This window comes from Pristiophorus japonicus, chromosome 6, assembly GCF_044704955.1.
Source record: "Pristiophorus japonicus isolate sPriJap1 chromosome 6, sPriJap1.hap1, whole genome shotgun sequence".
Taxonomy (NCBI): Eukaryota; Metazoa; Chordata; class Chondrichthyes; family Pristiophoridae; genus Pristiophorus; species Pristiophorus japonicus.
In genome coordinates this window covers 95,664,345-95,682,478 of record NC_091982.1, presented here as the reverse complement: position 1 = coordinate 95,682,478, position 18,134 = coordinate 95,664,345, and positions in this window count along the sequence as shown.

Below are 18,134 nucleotides of genomic sequence, written 5' to 3'. Positions count from 1 at the left end.
CGGCCCCGCCACCTGCCCCTGGTCGGAAAGGCCTTACCGACCCATTACTGCCCTTCGAGGCTGTAACAGGTTTTAAAGAAGGGGGCAATTTCTCCCACTTGGTTATCTAATAGTGCTCCTGTCCTAGCGAGTGGATTACATGTTAAATGTATAATGTACTATCACATGGTTTGGTATGAGCATGCTCAGTTCTCTCTGGCCTAATAAACAAACACATGGACAAGCAACTCATCGTGTCTCTGTCCTTCATTTGTCTACTCAAGTATATTACATTTTGGCGACGTGAATGGAATCCCAAACCCATTTTTAGGGATAATGGAAGGACACAGGATACAACCTTCAAGTGAATAAGTTAAGGTGAATCTGTGACACCTAATCTGAATTTTTCCGATACTTTACCTTTAATGCTTGTGCAGAATCATCTGTGCTTCGCCTTTGCGCGTGTGTATACACAGCAATAGCGGCGTTGATTCTCACATGTACACAGGTAGCGTGCTGAGTCACTGTTCAACGGGATCAGAGCAATCATGGCTGCACCAAGTATGACCGAGCTCACGAACCATTCAGTTCTTGCATTGAGCGGATTGAGATGTTTTTAGGGCTAATAATATTACCTAGCCCAAAGCTGCCGATGAGAATGTTCAAGCTCAAAGTAAAATAATTTGAGAACGGAAAAAAGCAATTTTTCTAATGAAGATCGGGCCAGAGGTCTACGGAACATTGACAAACCTACTTGCACCAAGGAAAGCGAAGGATGCATCATTTGAAGACGTTGTCAAGAAACTCGAGGACCATTTCGACCCAAAGCCGTTAGAAATAGCAGAGAGTTTTTGGTATCAGAAACCAAAAACAAAGTGAAGCCATCAGTGAGTATATTGTAGCTCTTCAGAACCTCTCTTTGCATTGTAACTTCAGCCCATTTTTGGATCATGTGTTGCGAGATAAGTTTGTATGCGGATTGGTAGATGAGCGCACAAGTCCAAGTTACTGAACATTCTGAATCTAATGTTTGACATAGCATGCAAAATAAATATCTATGGAGATAGCATCAAAATGCTCAGGTGCTCCATCCAAATGAAGTGACTAGTGCAGCTGAGCTCTGCAGTCACAAAACCACCGCCAATCCTAAAGCTGTGAGACGGAGACAAAAGCATGTCGATGAGAGCAGTCAGTGAATTGTTATCGCTGCAATGGAAATTACTCACCAGTCCTGCCAATACAGAAATGTGATGTGTTTTCACTGCCAGGTCATATTTCAACAGCTGGCAAAACTAAATCTAAAGCAGAACATAAGAACCATTCTAGTGGCAATGTAAAGGAGCAGCAACAAAAGGGAGGGGTTCACAATATTGAAGTGAACACACCTGATGAAGAACTATCAGGCATCTACAGTATCTATGCCACTAACGGCAACGCTGGCAGTCATGAGAAGACTTCCGTTCAAAACATTTGATCAACGAGCAATATATTGATGTGTGTATCGAGGCGGCAGAGGACTGATCTAACATGAGTAAGGACATATATGAGAGTAAATTTAATCAAATACCACTTACAAAGAGTATCCTAGAGTTAAAAACCTACTCCAGAGAAATCATAAAGAAATGTGCACAAATGGAATGTCCAGTTCAACACAATGACCAGTCAGTAAAGCTGCCTATTATTATAGCGATACTACAACAACAGGCCAACTCTCATGGACAAAGACTGGTTGAGAAAGTTAAAACTAGACTGCAAAAACATCTTCAGTGTAGCTGCTTCAAAGAAGCAACTCAACGCAATGCTGGACAAGTATGAAAGCATGTTCACAGACTGTTATGAGGGTATCACTGGGTATGACGTGCATATCCGCATCAAGTCCAACGTGAAGTCTGTCTATTGTAAGGCTAGACATTGAAAAGTCAGGTGGAGGAAGAGCTTGTGAAGCTCAGAGAGAGCGGACTGCTAGTAAAAACTGACAAAAGTGAATGGGCTACCCTGATTGTGGTCGTGCACAAAGCAGATATAACTGTACGATTTGCAGTCAATACAAAGTTGACGATGAGCAGTACCTGTTACTTACATCTCAAGATTTGTATGCAGCACCCTCTGGGTCAAAGGTTTTCCCCAAGCTTGACCTGTCACAAGCTTACGCTCAGCTGAATGTGACAAACAGAGTCAACTGTCATCATCATTATCATAGGCGGACCCTCAAACGAGGATGACTTGCTTCCACACCAAAAGGGATGAGTTCGCAGATGTTTCAATGAAGGACCCGATATTCCAGTCCTGAACTCCAGGGATGGAAGTTGCCTTTACGTGGATTTTTTTAACATGTGCTGACCATTGCACATCATCGACTGCACGGCTTGACAGAGCTAGGCCTTCATGCGAGATGATCGTATCGAAACATATAAGATAATGAGAGGGCTCGACAAGTTGGATACAGAGAGGATATTTCCACTCATAGGGGAAACTAAAAGGATGTGCTTATTTGTACTGCTAAAATGGTCAACATGCTCCATCCTTTATTTCTGATTGGTCCCCTTGGAGGATAAGCCACACCCTGAAGTTTCACAGGAATGTGTAACTGGAACCGCCCATCCCAAGGCCTCACTGACTTTGCAAATTGTAACTCGATCCACTTTGACTTCCTGAAGCGACAGAACACAGAGCTCCCCAGAAGACAGCAACAACCAGCCGAAGTGCCTTACCCCAGTCCAAGTGCATGCCTCCCCCAGCCGAATTGCCTTATCCCAGTCCAAGTACGTCCCTCCCCCAGTCAAAGTGCCTTACCACTGTCCAAGTTCATGCCTCCCCGATCCGAAGAGCCTCATCCCAGCGCAAGTGCATTCTTCCCCCCTCCCCCCACCCACCATAGATGGGGCAGACATTGTGTACGGATTGTTGACAGGTTTATTGGGGGTATGAAGTGAATGCTGACAGTGTCGTGACTTCTGGCTACCATCCACTCCAACGATGTCCCTTGTAGGGGGTTGGAAGAAAGTGATCCGTCTTACCCCCACCCGTGTCTCTCCTCTCCCCTCCCCCCCAGCCTCTCTCTCCCCCCCCAGCCTCTCTCTTGCCCCAGCCTCTCCCTCTCTCTCTCCCCCAGATTTTCTCTCTCTCCCCCCAGCCTCTCCCTCTCTCTCCACCCCCAGACTCTCTCTCTCCCCCCAGCATCTCCCTCTCTCTCTCCCCCAGCCTCTCTCTCACCCCCCCAGCCTCTCCCTCTCTCCCCCCAGCCTCTCTCTCTCCCCCCAACCTCTCTCTCCCCCAGCCTCTCTCTCTCCCCACAGCCTCTCTCTCTCCCCACAGCCTCTCTCTCTCCCCCCAGCCTCTCTCTCTCTCCCCCAGCCTCTCCCTCACCCCCCCAGCCGCTCCCTCTCTCCCCCCCCAGCCTCTCCCTCTCTCCCCCAGCCTTTCATTCATCCCCAACCTCTCTCTCCCCCCAGCCTCTCTCTCTCTCCCCACAGCCTCTCTCTCTCCCCACAGCCTCTATCTCTCCCCACAGCCTCTCTCTCTCCCCACAGCCTCTCTCTCTCTCCCCCCAGCCTCTCCCTCTCCCCCCAGCCTCTCTCTCTCCCCCCAGCCTCTCTCTCTCCCCACAGCCTCTCTCTCTCCCCACAGCCTCTCTCTCCCCCCAGCCTCTCTCTCTCTCCCCCCAGCCTCTCCCTCACACCCCCAGCCTCTCCCTCTCCCCCCAGCCTCTCTCTCTCTCCCCCCAGCCTCTCTCTCTCCCCCCAGTCTCTCTCTCTCTCCCCCAGCCTCTCCCTCACCCCCCCAGCCGCTCCCTCTCTCCCCCCAGCCTCTCCCTCTCTCCCCCAGCCTTTCATTCATCCCCAACCTCTCTCTCCCCCCAGCCTCTCTCCACCCCCAACCTCTCTCCACCCCCAGCCTCTCTCCACCCCCAGCCTCTCTCCACCCCCAGCCTCTCTCCACCCCCAGCCTCTCTCTCGCTCTCGGGTCCACGCTGGCCCGGGGGGAGACAGTCGAAGCCTCAGGTCCTGCTTCTCGGCATCACATGCATGGAATGATTCAGGCCGGGAGGCGGGCAGAGCTTGTCAGGGAACGGGGCTTGTCGCCTGTCAGTCAAAAAAATGCAGTATGGGCTTGGGGTGGGGGGAGGGGGGTATGGCTGGACAGATGCCTGTCTGTCAAAAAAAGTGCAGTACAAATAGTTACATCAAAACTAAAATTAGGGGGCATAGTCTCAGAATAAGTGGATGCCTATTTAAAACTGAGATGAGGAGGAATTTCTTCTCTAAGAGGGTTGTAAATCTTGAATTCTGTGTCCCAGAGAGCTGAGGAGACTGGGTCATTGAATATATTTAAGGCGGAGATAGACAGATTTTTGAGCGATAAGGGAATAAAGGGTTATAGGGAGCGGGCAGGGAAGTGGAGCTGAGTCCATGATCAGATCAGCCATGGTCTTATTAAATGGCGGAGCAGGCTAGAGGGGCCAAATGGCCTACTCCTGCTCCTATTTTTTGTGTTCTTGTGTTCTTGCATTTATCCAGTGGCAAGGGTTAACCAGGATGACTGGAGACCTGCTCTGTTGCACGGATCTGGTGCGCACACATATGCAATGTGGGCTGGCCTATGCTGCCCCTGGGCCCTCGGCTCTTCTGGGCCCCGTATCCTCATTTGCCGCATCTCTGCCACAATTTCTCGCCGCTTCCTCCGCCACAAACATTCGCCGCTCCTCAGCCACAATCTCTCACCGCTCTTCCGCCACGATCTCTCGCCGCTCCTCCGCCACAAAATATTCGCCACACCTCCACCACGATCTCTCACTACACCTCCTCACCAAACATTTGCCACACCTCCACCACGATCACTTGCCGAATCTCAGCCACGATCCCACACCGCTCCTCCACTCTAATCATCTGCCGCATTGCTGCCTCGATCTTCTCCGCTTCTCCGCCTCAATCATTCACCGCACCTCCGCCACGATCTCTCACCGCCCATCCGCCCTGACCTTCCCGATCCTCTGCTGTACCTGGGCCCCACCAATGTTCTTGCCCACGCTCCAAACGGCGAGCTGGGTTTTGATGACGTCACCCAGTCGCCCACCTCAAAGCCATTGTGTTATGTCTGTAATGTACTTATGAATGACTCCACGAGGCAATGTGTTGTACTCAAACTGAAGTGACCTTGGTCCTTTATTCGTAACTCCAGAGCGAGGAAGCCGCATGGTGGCTACCCTTTTATACAGCCCCTGCCACCAGGGCAGGAAATCCCAATCTCCACCAGTTGCACCCTCTAGTGGTGCCGGCGTGTATATACACAGTGTAAACCTTATTGATAGTACATCAGGTAAACAAGTTTCCATCTTATGCAATGATACAGTGACTACACAGAGTATATCTATCGTCTGCATATATAACATCACTCTCCCCCAAGTCCTTGCACTTTGTCCTCTGGCTTAGCTCTTCCCAGACTTAATTGCCAATGACCCTTGCACCTTGGCTGTGCTTTGGCTTGGCTCACTCCCTGTTAACCCCCAAGTCCTTTTGCCACAATGTTGGGTAGTGATTACCAGTTTGGATGGTTCGATGATGCAGTGGAGGTTCCACTGGGTTCTGGGTGTGATCCATTTGTGTGTCCATGGCTACATATATCCATTTACCTCCCCCCACAGCGAGATCATGCAGCTGGCCTGTTACATTAATATGCAGGATCAGACGCAGTGCAAGTACAAAGAAAGGAAGGGAAAAAAACTGTTTGTATCATGACACCTTGGTTCAGTGACTTACATTCGTTACATTTTACGGTTGTGCACCAGGATTGGGCGACTGCATTCATGGTTTAGTCATGGTCAGTACTGAGATAGCAGTACAGGTATGCAAGGATACTGGTTCCAGGGCAACCGGACGGGGTCCTAGTCGTCTGATAGTGGCGCTGCGCCCCCTGCTAACAGGGTGGGCTTGGTTCGCTCACCTTGCCAGGACTCAGGGCCTTTGCCATTGCCTAGTGGTGGGCAGAGCCACAGATGTGTGTGATCTCCCTGTCCTCCTTTGAGGGCTGCAGAATCTTTTGCCTGCTCTCTAACGGTGTTGGGAACCCGGCTGTTCCAGGTCCCGTTTGGGGAACTCGTTGGTTCTGAACTTTTGCTCCCGGACATGGCTGAGGTAGCGACTGGGTCGGGGGGCTGCGCCGTCTCCACCGGGTGGTGGGCAACGACGGCTGACTGTGCGTATTGGCACCGTTTTCACTTCCAGGTCCATGGCGAATAGTGCCATCGGGTGCCTGCAGCGTGGGATAGACCTGGGGCAGGGTATCAGGATCAGTGCCTTCACCCTCATGAGATCGCTGGTCGATAACTTTTGGGAACACCTGGGGCAGGGCATCAGGATCAGCGCCTTTACCCTCCCGAATTCGCTCGCTTGCTACTTTTGGAGACATACTATTCCTGACATCTTGCAATAACATTTTGTTCACAATCTTAATCGGTTCGTTGCATTGATTGCCATGCATACAATGTCTCTTTAAGTTCAGTTGGTTGCTGGGCTCCTTTAAGAGAACTCTGCTGGCTTTACCCCAATCAAATCCTTTGTTAGACACCATGTGTTGGTCCCTCAGGTTTGCACCTTGTGGTATTGCCGTGGCCATCTTTTTTTTCAGCCACGCTGCACATCGCTGCAGCAGGGACACCATCTTGCCTCTGTCCACGAGGTCAACTGCCTTGATCCTTCTCTCCTGCAATTCTGCTACAAAAGCTGGAAGAGTGCCTGTGAATTCGATCTTCCTTCCCAGGAATCCTGCCACTGAAGCCGGGAAGGTACTTTTAGCTCATTCCGGTTGGGTCATTGCCACGCAGTCATGATGGACGGTCTGTGCCTCAAGTGCTGCGCTAGTCTGTTCTCTGGTGCCTGGCCCAAGCGAAGGTGAGGCTTTTCTCTGCCTCTGAGCATGGAGGACATCGATTGCTGGAGCGAAGACGTCTTCCCATTTCCACTGGATCTTCCCCATCCACCTTCTTCCGAGTAGTGTTGGACTATCACCTGCAACAATCCACAGAGGTAACTTATGCACCACACCATTATGGATTACACTTACATCCGCATTACCAAGGACTGGGATCAGCTCCTTGGTGTAGGTGCGCAACTTTTCCTGTACTGGAACCAGCTCGGGCTGTTTTTCATTCCATAGCCTCTCAAAGGCATCCTGGCTCTTCAATGACTGGCTCGCTCCCGTGTCCACTTCCATGAAGACTGGAACGCCGTTTATCTCGACTTCCCTCTTCACTGGAGGACAATCGGTGGTGCAGGTCTACACTCCATACACTTCTTCTTGGGGCTGAGCTGCCTCTCTGGCCAAATCATCATACTCCCCATTGGATTCAAAGTCATCTACCGACTCCTCTGCTAGATAGTGAGTCATATTTCTTTTACACCTAAGCTGGAGGGGGCCCTTCGTGTTACAGGCTTTGCATAAGTACTCAGCTCTATGAGCCCTATGGTTTCCTCCGCAACGTCAACATGGTGCTATTCAATTAGCACCCCTCAGTGGACTCTGAGTTCTGGAACCCTGAGGTCTGTGCTCTCTGCCCTGGGCAGAGCCACGTTCTACAGTCTTGCCTGTGAAAGGCACCATTCTGTGTACAGTACTTGCCGGGTTTGAGTCCACAGGATGAATAATTTGCTTGGTGCTGCAGGTCAACGTCATGAACACCTGACTGATGCTTATGGCCTTCTGCAGGTTGACTGTGGTGTCGGCAGATAATAGCTTGTGAAGGAGGCCCTTGTGGCCAATTCCTATAATGAAGCTGTCTTGCAATGCTTCGTTGAGGTGCGTGCCAAAATCACACGGTGTCACAAGTCTCCTGAGGTTTGCAGCATATTTTGTAATCTCCTAGCCCTCAGGTCTGCGGTGAGCGTAGAATCTGTGCCTGGCCGTGAGGATACTCTCTTTTGGTTTATTTGGTCACAAATTAGTTCAGTATGTCTTATCCTTGGCCTTTGTGGGTGCCAGCAAGTCCCTGACGAGGCGGTAGACTCAGGCCCACAATTGGTCAGCAGTATAGCCTTGTAGCTCCCCGCCGATGCGTCCGCCTCCCCTGCCAGGTCGTTTGCCATGAAATATAGCTTGAGCCTTTCCGTGAATGCATCCCAATCATCACCCTCTGCGAAGTCTTTTAGTGTGCCAAAGGTAGCCATAAACGCGTGAAAGTCCGTAATCTCGTCATCAGTTGTTATGTCTGTAATGTACTTGTGAATGACTCCACGAGGCAATGCGTTGTACTCAAACTGTAGTGACCTTGGTCCTTTATTCGTAACTCTAGAGTGAGGCAGCCACATGGTGGCTATCTTTTAATACAGTCCCTCCACCTGGGCAGGAAAATCTGGTCTCCACCAGTTGCACCCTCTAGTGGTGCCAGCACAGTATATACACAGTGTAAACCTTATTGACAGTACATCAGGTAAACAAGTCTCCATCTTATGCAACTATACAGTGACTACACAGAGAGTATATCTATAGTCTGCATATATAACACATTTCACACTTGGGACGACTTGCGCTGGAAGCTGTAGTGGCATGCTCCAGATCTTTTATCCTCCTGACCTGCAGTGGTGTCCTCTCACAAGTCGAGGTGGCCCATGATGTTCTAGGGCCCGCGCTCCAACTCTTTTATCCTCCTGACCTGATACAACAAGCTGCCGTAATGTGTAGAGCTCTCCCCCAAAATCTTCCAGGCTACGATGGATAAGATTTTGCAAGGAGTTCCAAATTGCTTATGCAATCAAGATGATGTGCTGATCAGATCAAACAGCGAGGAAGAAATTCTAGAAGTGTTAGATATACTGCTTCAGAAGTTGAATGCCCACAATGTTAAATTGAAAAAGAGCAAATGTGCATTTGTGCAACCCGAGGTTGTGTACCTTGATCTGAAAGTTGATGCAAATGGCTTGCAACCAGTGAAGGAAGAATTGATGCTATCATCAATATTCCAAAGCCACAAACTTGTCTGAGTTAAGCTCTTTCCTTGGAATGATCCAGTACTATGCACAATTCTTAGCTGAGTTAGTGATCATGTTAGCTCCATTGCATGATCTCGTCAAGAAGGATGTCCACTGGAAGTGGACGAAAACACAACATGAAGCTTACGACGCTTGTAAGAGAAGTCTCTCTACTTCTGCACTACGACACAGAGCATGAGAAAAGTTAGCGTGTGATGCTTCCAGCTACTGTGTGGGAGCTGTCATAAGCCAAGTACTGGATGACAGCCAAGAGAAACCAATCACGTCCGCATCGCGAACCCTCACAAAGAGCGAAAGAAACTGCGTGTAAATTGAAAAGGAAGCACTCGTCATCGGCAGAATGTTTACCCTGATAACCGATCACAAACCGATCCTCGCAATTTTGGAGCCCAAATCTGCCATAATTGCAATGGCCGCATCAAGAATACAATATTGGGCAGTGTTGTCACAATATGACTACACGATTGAATATCGCACTTCAAAGCAAAATGCAATCGCAGAGGCCTTGACCAGTTTGTCACATGACTCGTGTGTTGGGAGTGAAGGTGCGATTTTCACTCTAGGTTCAGTTGACAAAGACTTTTCCATGAATATAACTGAGATTGCAGATGAGACTCAAAAGGACTCCGTACTGAAAAGAATGCATGAAAACACCTTGAATGGACAGACTGATCAGTGTATGGACACAGAATTGAAACCATTCCATAACCGTCATACTGAATTGACTTGTGAGCAAGATTGTATCAAGTGGGGAAACAAATACTTCTTTGAGAGATAGTATTCAGGCTGAACTTCATATTGAACATACAGAGATTGTCAGTATGAAATGAATTGCAAGATTGGACAGTGATCTTGAATCACTTGTCAGCAAATGCAGCATTTTCCAAAATTGCAGAAACAAACCACCCAAAACTCCATTACCCTGGACATGGCCAAGTAGACCTTTTCAGAGAGTACATGAGGATTCCTGCGAGAAAGCAAATGATTATTACCTGATGCTTGTAGATAGTCACTCAAAGTGGATTGAAGTGAAACAAATAGGTTCAAATAGTACAACTGAACATACCATAGATGAGTTGAGGTCTATCTTTACATGTCATGACTTACCTGAAAGCTTGTTTCTGACAATGGCCCTCAGTTCCATTCTGCTCTATTCCAAGAATTCATGAAACGGAACGGTATCAAACACACGCTCGTTCCATCATATCATCCAGCTTCAAACGGAGCAGCCAAAAGGCCAGTCAGAATAGTGAAAGAAGCTCTCAAAAAGCAAGTGTTGCTGGGTTGTTCAGGACTCAGCATGAAGCAACATTTGGCAAATTTCTTGCTGAAGTACAGAACTACTCCACACACTACAACTGGACATACCCCAGCAGAACTCTTGATGAAGTGGAGATTGAGAACACAAATAAGTCTTGTTCAACCGAATTTGACCTTGAGAAATAGTCGAGTCAGAAACATTATTATGACACCAATCAGAAAGAACGCAGTTTCAAACAAAACAAGTGTGTTCATGTTTTCAGTTCCCCGGGCAAGTTGAGTTCACACAAGTGGGATGTAGGAACCACAGTAGAGGTTGGTGGAACCAAGAAATACTGGTTGAAATTGGTGATAAAATCAGAAGTGTTCACCTAGATCAAATGATTTCTGCTAGAGATGAACCATGTCATGATTGTGAACCAATTGGTCATGAACACAGGCTTGAGTTTGACACAGTTCAGACTTCAGTAATTGATGTATGAGATTCATACAAGTCTGCATTAGAAACAGGATCATCATTGAGTTCAGAACCAAAACAATTCAACACTAAAACCATCTGTAAGGAGGTTAGGAAGGCTCTGTTATAAGAATATAAGAACATAAGAATGTAAGCAATAGGAGCAGGAATAGGCCATTTTGCCCCTCGAGCCTGCTCCGCCATTCAATAAGATCATGGCTGATCTGATCTTGGCCTCAATTCCATTTCCCTGCCCGCTCTCCATAACCCTTGACTCCCTTAAATATATTCAATGACCCAGCCTCCACAGCTCTCTGAGGTAGAAAATTCCAAAGATTCATGACCCTCTGAGAGAAGAAATTCCTCCTTATCTCCGTTTTAAATGGAGACCCCTTATTCTGAAACTATGCCCCCTAGTTCTAGATTCCCCCATGAGGGGATATATCCTCTCTGCACCTACCCTGTCAAGCCCCCTCAGAATCTTATACGTTTCAATAAGATCATCTCTCATTCTTCTAAATTCCAATGAGTATAGGCCCACCCCAACCTGCTTAACCTTTCTTCTTAAGACAACCCCTTCATCTCAGGAATCAACCTCGTGAACCTACTCTGAACTGCCTTCAATGCAAGTATATCCCTCCTTAAATAAGGAGACCAAAACTGTACGCAGTACTCCAGGTGTGGTCTCACCAACACCCTGTACATTTGTAGCATGACTTCCCTACTTTTAAACTTTATCCCCCTTGCAATAAAGGACAACATTCCATTTGCCTTCCTACTTGCTTGCTGTACCTGCATGCTAACTTTTTGTGTTTCATGTACAAGGACCCCCAAATCCCTCTGTACCACACCATTTTGTAATCTCTCCCGATTTAAATAATAATTTGCTTTTTTATTTTTCCTACCAAAGTTGATAACCTCATATTTTCCCACATTATACTCCACCTGACAAATTTTTGCCCACTCACTTAGCCTGTCTATATCCCTTTGCAGATTATTTTTGTCCTCCTCATAACTTGCTTTCCCATGCATCTTTATATCATCAGCAAATTTGGCTACATTACACTTGGTTCCTTCATCCAAGTCAATATAGATTGTAAATAGTTGAGTCCCAGTACTGATCCCTGTGGCACCCCACTAGTTACAGTTTGTCAACCTTAAAATGATCCATTTATCCAGACTCTCTACTTTCTGTTAGTTAGCCAATTCTCTATCCATGCCAATATATTACCCTCAACCCCGTGAGCTCGTATCTTGTGCAGTAACCTTTTATGTGTCACCTTATCAAATGCCTTCTGGAAATCCAAATGCACAACATCCACTGGTTCCCCTTTATCCACCCTGCTCATCGCATCCTCAAAGAACTCCAGCAAATTTGTCAAACATGATTTCCCTTTCATAAACCATGCTGACTCTGCTTGACTGTATTATGATTTTCTAAATATCCCGCTGCTACTTCCTTAATACTGGATTCCAGCATTTCCCCAATGACAGACGTTAGGCTAACTGGTCTATAGTTTTGTGCTTTCTGTCTCCCTTCTTTCTTAAACAGGGGCGCTACATTTGCGATTTTCTAATCTGCTGGGACCTCTCCAGAATACATGGAATTTTGGTAGATTACAACCAATACATCCACTATCTCTGTAGCCACTTCATTTAAGCCCCGAGGATGCAGGCCATCAGATCCAGGGGACTTGTCCACCTTTAGTCCCATTAGTTTGCCGAGTACTTTTTCTCTCATGATAGAGATTTTTTTAAGTTCCCCCACACCCTCCCAAAAGCCCCTTGATTATCAATTATTGGGATGCTTTTATTGTCTTCTACCATAAAGACCAATACAAAATATTTGTTCATATGAAGAAAGACTGGATCGACTAGGCTTATATTCAATGGAATTTACAAGAATAAGAGGGGATCTCATAGAAACATATAAAATTCTGACGGGATTGGACAGGTTAGATGCAGAAAGAATGTTCCCGATATTGGGGAAGTCCAGAACCAGGGGTCACAGTCTAAGGATAAGGGGTAAGCCATTTAGGACCAAGATGAGGAAAAACTTCTTCACACAGAGAGTTGTGAGCATGTGAAATTCTCTACCACAGAAAGTTGTTGAGGCCAGTTCGTTAGATATGTTCAAAAGGGAGTTAGATGTGGCCCTTATGGCTAAAGGGATCAAGGGGTATGGAGAGAAAGCAGCAATGGGGTACTGAAGTGCATGATCAGCCATGATCATATTGAATGGTGGTGCAGGCTCGAAGGGCCAAATGGCCTACTCCTGCACCTATTTTCTGTGTTTCTGTGTTTCAAAGTGTCTGCCATTTCCCTGTTTCTCATTATTAATTCTCCAGTCTCATCCTCTAAGGGACCAACATTTACTTTAACTACTCTCTTCCTTTTTATATACCTGTAGAAGCTGTTGTTTTTATATTTCTTGCTAGCTTATTCTCATAATCTATCTTCTCTCTCTTTATTGTTTTTTGTCATCCTTTGTTGGTTTCTAAAAATTTCCCAATCCTCTGGCCTGCCACTAATCTTCACAACATTGTATTAAACTGGATTTGTAGTTCATTTAAAAGAAAAAAAACAGGAGTTTTTGTGATGTGGTACATGTAATGCTGGGAAAGGTGGATCCATAGTCCTGTTATCTTTGCGAGGGGAATACTTACATTTTTTAAAGGGGGAAAGCAGTATAATGTATTATCACATGGTCTGGTATCAGCATGCTCAGTTCACTGTGGCCTATAAAGCAAGCACATGGACTAGCAACTCATTGTGTCTTTGTCCTTCCTTTGTTCAAGCCAAGTAGGTTGCAAATGCCACACCAGCTGGCAAATACCACAGACAAAGTGAGAAAAAATAAAAACATTTGATGAGAAAATGAAAGAAATCATTTGGAATTCTGAATGTGTTATGGTCTCAACCATTCAGTGATCCTCCATGATTGCAAGGCAGCTAAATGTCACATTTTCTGCAGTAAATGTCATTACTTGTTCTCATCTCTGTTAGTTAAGAAGTAATGTGAAAAATGTAGAGCTGGTGATTCATTTATGCATTTAATTTGTCCAAGTGACAAAATGCCCCAGTTTACAGTATAATTGTGTATCAAGAGTTAATATGCTGAATCCTTCTCACTCTTCTCTGAACCCTCTCGAATGTATCAAAAGCCTATTGAGGTATGCTGTCTAATCTTGCACACAGTGGGGCCAAGTTTCGGCTTGAGTTGCTCCTGTTTTTTTGGAGCAACTCGTTTAGGATGGAGTATCTTAGAAATTTGAATTCTCGGCATTTAGTTTGCTCCAGTTCTAGTCAGTTAGAACAGTTTCACTTTGGAACAGAATTTCTTTTTCAAAAGGGGGCGGCCACTTACGCCTGTTTTCAAAGTTTAGGCAGTGAAAACTTACTCCAAACTAACTTAGAATGGAGTAAGTGAAGATTTTTGTACGTTCGAAAAAACCTTGTCTACACTTTAGAAAATCAGGCGTAGGTTACAAATTAGGCGTAGGGAATGGGGGGGGCATTAAAGGGAAATTTACAAACATTAAACACTTCAGTTTTACAAATAAAGAGCCATTATCAATAATAAATGATAAATACATCAATAAATCAACCAATAAATCAATCAAAAAAAATTAATAAAAAATAAAAAAGAATTTTAAAAATCAATAAATAAAACATTTTTTACTTACCGACTGCAGCACCAGGAGTCCTCCAACAGCGTGCTGGGACGGCCCCCCCAGTGTGTCTCTCAGTGTCTCTATCTCTCTGTCTGTCTGTGTGTGTGTCTCTCACTCTCTGTCTGTCAGTGTCTGTGTTTCTGACAGTGAGGGGAGGGGGAGAAGGGGAGGGGGAGGGGAAGGGGGAGGGGGAGAAGGGGAGGGGAATGGGGAGGGGAGGGAGGAGGGAGGAGGGGGGGTAGGAGGGGGTGGGGGAGGAGGAGAGGTGGGGGGTGGGAGGAGGAGAGGAGGGGGGTGGGGGAGGAGGGGTGGGAGGCGGAGAGGAGGGACGAGGAGAATGGGGGAGGTGGGGAGAGGGGGAGAAGGGGGGGGAGAAGGGGGGGAGAAGGGGGGAGAAGGGGGGGAGAAGGGGGGAGAGGGGAGGAGAGGGGAGAAGGGGGGGAGAGGGGAGAAGAGGGGAGAAGGGGGGGAGAGGGGAGAAGGGGGGGAGAGGGGAGAGGAGGAGGGAGGGGGGAGAGAGAGGGGGAGAGTGGGGAGAGGGGGAGAGAGGAGGGAGGGAGGGGGGAGAGAGGAGGGAGGGAGGTGGGAGAGAGGGGGGAGAGAGGAGGGAGGGAGGGGGGAGAGAGGAGGGAGGGAGGTGGGAGAGAGTGGGGAGAGGGGGAGAGAGGAGGGAGGGAGGGGGAGAGAGGAGGGAGGGAGGGAGGGGGAGAGAGGAGGGAGGGAAGGGGGAGAGAGGAGGGAGGGAGGGAAGGAGAGAGGAGGGAGGGAAGGAAGGAGAGAGGAGGGAAGGGAGGAGAGAGGGAAGGAGGGCGGGAAGGAGGGAAGAGGGAGGGAGGGAAGGAGAGAGGAGGGAGGGATGGAAGGAGAGAGGAGGGAGGGAGGGAAGGTGAGAGGAGGGAGGGAAGGAGGGAGAGAGGAGGGAGGGAAGGAGAGAGGAGGGAGGGAGGGAAGGAGAGAGGAGGGAGGGAGGGAAGGAGAGAGGAGGGAGGGAAGGAGAGAGGAGGGAGGGAGGGAAGGAGAGAGGAGGGAGGGAGAGAGGGAGGAAAGGAAGGAAGGGAGGAGAGAGGGGGGGGGGTGAAGGGAGAGAAGGAGGCTGAACAGCCGGGCCCAAGACTTCGGGCTGGATTTACAGGTAGGTAGCGTCGGTTCTTGGGGGGGTCGCGGAGGTACGGAGGGGGGGGGGCGGAATAGTCGCGGAGGTCTGGGGGGGGGGTGACAGTCGCGGAGGTGGTGGAGGGGAGTCGCGGAGGTCAGGGGGAGGGGGGGTCGAGGAGGTCGGGGGGGGAGTCGCGGAGATCAGTGGGTGGGGGGAGTCGCGGAAGTCGAGGGGGGTGAGTCGCGGAGGTCCGGGGGGGGCAGAGTCGCGGAGTTCAGGGGGTGGGGGGAGTCGCGGAAGTCAGGGGCAGGGGGGAGAGTCACGGAGGTCTGGGGGGAAGAGTTGCGGAGGTCGGGGGGGGGGAGAGAGCGGGGGGAGAGAGCGGGGGTCGGTTCGGGTCGGGTGGGAGGCGCCTTATCCACGCAGCCCCAGTGAGGCCATTTGGCCAGGGCTAGGGGCAGCGTGCTTCGGGCCCCTCCCACAGTTTTGGGCGCCTGGAGCTACTGCACATGCACGCCCACTGTAGCGCGCATGTGCAGAGATCCTGGCACTATTTTCAGCGCAGGGACCTGGCTCCACCCCTTACAGCTCGTGCTGCGCCGCGCCCAGCTCCAGAGGACCTGCAGGGAGCCGGAGAATAGGTAAGATTTTTTTAGGCGCACTTCCTGGCGCGATAAACAGGCGTCCAGGTCCGGGCTGCGCCGTTTTAGGCGCGGCCCGAAACCTGGGCCCAGTATTTCTCATGCGACATTACTAATGACTGGAGCCATTGATTTACAGTAACTGAGTGAATCAAATGCCTTTTTTATTACGTAGAATTCTGAGATTTGTTCCCACTATTTTGGGGATTGCAATCAGTGGTTCCATGCATTTATAATTAGGACCATTGGTTTCTGCTGCCTAAATTCACACAAAGGGCATTAGAAATATGGAAGTCTCTTCCCAAAAGGCCGTGGATGCTCAGACAATTGGAGCTTTCAAGACGGAGATAGATTTTTGATGGATAAAGGAGACGGAGCAAAGGCAGGTAAATGGCGTTGAGTTGAAGACCAGCCATCTTCTAATTCAGTGGCAGAGCAGGCTCGAGAAGATTGGAATGATCTACTCCTGTTCCTAATGTTCCAATGAATTCTATTTTATTGTGTTGGATTCCAAGAATTATATTGCTGTATTTAGGATCAAATTTTGTATTCTGACTATTTTTCCAGGAAAACTATATATCTGTGGTATTGCTAATAAGCTAAACAAAGTTACAATAACCTATTTTGACATGTCGTAAATGCCCTCAAATGCGAGGAAATAAATACTGACAGAGGGCTAGTTAATCGGCAATAAAGAGGAATTGCTCCATTTTTAAGTGTGTTTTTCAGGGCGTAAAATTCTATAATCCCATAATTAGTCCTCTCTTGTAGTAGGGTTTCAGCGATGTATCAGATGTGATAAATCTATTTATGTTACCCACGGTTGGCACTGGGATTGTTCCTTTCACTCTACGACCTGGAATTGCTGGAGTGAGAATGCATTGTTTAGAGAAGGTAAGGGAACACTCAGAACACATTACTATCAGCAGAATAGTTCTACAGAAACAAGTATGTGCAATTTAATAACCATCTCTATTCAAACAATGAAATGTGAAGCAAAGCAGAAAAAGAAAGTAATCATGCACGTAACTTCCAGGAGGGGCCAGAAATCACTTTGTTTCCCAAATTATAAACATTAGCTTGTTGTCAATTGTAGAATATTGGTCCAATAAAATCAAGTGGATTGCAGATTAAATGTTCAATTAAAAAAAAAAATCCCATTATGTTGGGCAGGGAATTTCTGGAGTGGTCGGCAAGTTATGCTGTAATTCAAGCTGAGGCGTGTGTAATCTTTCATATGCAAATTCTGATGACCTCAGAAGTGATACAACCAATGATGGACCCAGTGAACCCCTGCTCCTCCCCCAATAATAATAATAAAGGCGGCTCGAGGATTCCCAGTAGGACGGCCATTACAGCTACTTTGACCTTCTGAATGCATTAAGAGGGGCAGCAAAAATAGCGGCTTCAGACACTCATAGGACTCTGGTCAGAAAAATGGAAGCTGTCAGTTCGAAAAAAAAAAAGAAAAAAATCAGGAAAAGATCAATTAGAAACTGCAGAGCTGAAGCTGCAAAGTTTTAATAATCCTCCCAGGCTGAGAATCAAGTGAAAGCCATAAATTACTCTGCTAGCAGGTGACCTCGAGCCCACCTGTGCCTAGATTCCCAGCATAACTAGACACCATGAGTAAATTAGCACAAATCCAGGCTCATGCATGCTCACTGCTGTTTTGGAGCCATGTTAATGGGCTTTGGAGGGCTTTTGCAGAAGTCCCGGTGAAGCGACGCAAAAGTCCTTGGAAATTACCGAGTGCTGTAAAAACTGGCTTAATTCAATCACACCATATTTTTTCCTCCGAGGTAAGAATATTCAAATCAGACATGTAGGCCCAGCAGATGGATGTCTCCATCCTGCCAGTCTCTTCCACCACTATTGCCATGGTGGCCATAGCATCGAGCACATGGATCTTCCTAGACTTGCTTTGTCATGAAATGGGGAGTGTGCACCAGACCTGATTATTGTTGTCCTGTCCATTGCTACCCTATGAGTATTGCACAATCAAAGTTACCACTGCAATGCCCTCTCGAGTTGGATTCTTCAACC